The sequence below is a fragment of the Carcharodon carcharias genome, chromosome 14, assembly GCF_017639515.1.
Source record: "Carcharodon carcharias isolate sCarCar2 chromosome 14, sCarCar2.pri, whole genome shotgun sequence".
NCBI lineage: Eukaryota > Metazoa > Chordata > Chondrichthyes > Lamniformes > Lamnidae > Carcharodon > Carcharodon carcharias.
The window spans coordinates 128,524,708-128,527,942 of NC_054480.1; positions in this window are offsets into that span (position 1 = coordinate 128,524,708).

Here is a 3,235-nt window from a genome sequence, read left to right on the forward strand (position 1 = left end):
CATTTCACAACGGTGTTGGCAGCGGTTCCACGACACCTCGGGCAAGCGCCGTAAAGCGGGTTGAGGCTTGACCTGGTGAACTTGTCAATCACTCAGGGTGCAAACTGCACAACAAAAACCTGGCATTATCCATATTGTACTAATATACTATAGACAGGAGCAGGTTCTAAATTAACTAAATATATTTCAATATGCTTTGAACCTTTAATACCAATAATAATTTGTTACAAATAGAATTCTTTATTAATAGGATTTCTGGGCTGCATTTGAGGAGGGCAAAGTAAAGATATTTTATCCAAGGATCAAGGGACTTATATTTAAAGAGTGGCTTAATGCTGCCTCACAACATACTGAGGCACCTCACATCCAATGAATTAAATTAGTCACCGTTGTTATGGAGATGAAAACATCCGCCAATTTGTCCACAGCAAGGTTCCTCAAAGCGCTGAGGTAAAGAGCTGTGAATCAATTTTCTCAGAGCTGTTGGTTGAGGGATAGATGTTGGCAAGGGAGAATGTTCCTGTTCTTTAAAAATAGTGCCATAGGGTCTTTTTTTTGCATCCAGACTGATGGGCATTCGGTTTAACGCTTTATTAAAAAAAACCAACATAGACATTCCCACAGTTATTGCACTGCAACCCAGATTATGCCCATAACTCAGAGTGTGCGACTTGAATCTGTAAGTTTCTGATTCAAGGTTGCTCAAAAAAGATTCCAAAGCATCTAAATCTTTTTTGAAGCTGGAAGGAGCAGGAAAACACTTTGCATTAAGCACTTAGAGGAACACCCAAAGTACTCGACAGCCAATTAAGTATTTTTTGAAGTGTAGCCACTATTAACTCCCCACTGTCACTCTTTAGAGGACCAACACTCTACTTACTCTTTTCCTTTTTAAATATCTGTAGAAACTCTTGCTACCCACTTCTACATTTCTAGCTAGCTTCCTCTCATACTCTAATTTCTTTCACCTGATTAGCCTTTTAGTCATTCCCTGCTGTTCTTTATATTCTGACCAATCATCTGACCTGCCACTCATCTTGGTGCAGTTATATGCTTTTCCTTAAGTTTGATGCTTTCATTAGCTTCTTTAGTTAACCACAGATGGTAGGTCCTCCCTTAAAATTTTTCTTCTTAGTAGGAATATACTTATCCTGAGTATTCTGACATATCCCCTTAAATGTCGGCCACTGCTTCTCTATTGATCTATCCCCTAGTCTGGTGTAGTAATTATAATTCTAATAAATGTAGGACTGTAGCTTTAAGAATAATCCTGGGTTGTAAGATCACATGATCTGTGTAAACCAATCAGTTAGTGGCATGGGGAACCTCTAGGAGAGAGTTCTTCTTTAGTTATAGAGTTAGCTGCACACATGTAGCTGCTGTTGCTGTCTTGTAAATAAAGATCAATGTTTCCACCAAGAAAAGTTGCCCAGAAAATCAACTCCATAACAAACTGGTGACGAGGATAAATCAGAACTGGTGCTGTCCCTCACCAGTGATTGTGAGAATTGAAGAAAATTAAAAAGATATACTCATCTGAGATGCCACAGTTTGGTAGAATCGATCCCTTTCAGCCAACCACAGACGACTGGTCTCAATATATAGAATGTCTTGTGTTCTACTTTCAAGCCAACAAAATCATGGGGGAGGAAAAGAGGGGAGTGATTCTCCTGAGTATTGTGGGAACAAGATCCACAGTTTAAGTTGAAGCTTGATGGCCCCCAGTGCCCCTGATTTGAAGACTTTCAGTGAATTAGTGGACCTCTTTAAGCAACATTTTCAACCCAAGTCCTCAGTCACAATGCAGAGGTTCAGGTTCAATTTGTGGAATCGAGCCCTGGGGGAGATCACTGCTACATACGTGGGGAAATTAAAACAACTAACGGGATATTGTGATTTTGGTGAAACTCTGAATGATATGCTCAGGGGTTGTTTGGTCTGTGGCGTGCAAGAGGATGCCATTCAGTGAAGATTGCTGGCTGAAGTGGATCTTAATTTTAAGGAAGTGTTAGAAATAATGCTTGGGTGGAAAGTGCTGTAAGGGATTCAAAGACAATTCACGGTGTGCAAAATGGCCTCGTTTTCCTAGTTGGGTGGGGACGGTCAGCTGAAAGTGGCATGAAAGCCAGGACTCCGCCGCGAAGTGGAAAACAGCCTCCGAAAATTTGGAGGAAACAGCTTAGCAGCAAATTTAAAAACTAATTTTTATCAACGTGGAAACAATCATACTCCTAAAGATTGGTGATTTAAAGAAATGGACTGTTACTTTTGTCACAAAAGTGGGCACATATTGAAACATTGCAAAATGAGATTTAAACAGACTTCCAGGTAACAGACGACGTCCAATGAAGTCTATAGTGTGGAAGAGCCAGAAACAATCAACTCTGGCATTTATTCCTTATTATTATTGGTCTTTCTCCTTCCCTGTGTGCTATCATTGGCTGCCACTGAAATCACACCTAGAGTAGAATTTTACATCCCGCCGGCAGGGACTGCCTGACCAGATCGGGCGTAAAATTGCGCGAGAAGACATCAGGGGAGCATCCCAACGTTGTGCATATAGCAAATGCAGACACCCTCAGTCATCTCCCTTTGCCAAATAGTATTACACACATACCAGTACCTCAAGAGGTAGTACTTGCATTGAATTTCCTGGACTCCTCACCAGTCTGTTCAAGACAGATAAAGAATTGGACAAATCGGGATCCAATGTTAGCAAGAGTCCCTGAACAATTATTACAAGGATGGTCAAATGCACAAGTCCCTGAAGAATTAAAAATCATTCTTTGTATGTAGATCTAAACTGGGTTGTCAAGATGGTATCTTATAAGGGGGAGCAAGAGTCATTGTCCCTGTGCAGAAAAGATAACTATTATTGGAAGAATTTCATAGTGCACATCCTGGTATTTTGAAAATGAAGATGCTTGCAAGAAGTTATATCTGGTGACCAAGTATAGACAGTGATATAGAAAAAAATTTGAAACACCATCTACAATGCCAGCAACAGCAGAAGTTGCCCGGTTCAGTTCCACTGCATTCATCAGAGTGGCTTGGTCAACCCTGGGTTCGGCTACATATAGACTATGTAGGTCCATTTCTAGGTGCCATATTTCTCGTGATAATCAACACACTTCTAAATAGATGGACATGTTTGAAGTGAGATCGCCCTCTTCGCCTGCAACCATTGAGAAACTGCACCAGAGTTTCAGTGTTCATTGTTATGAAGCTATTGTGT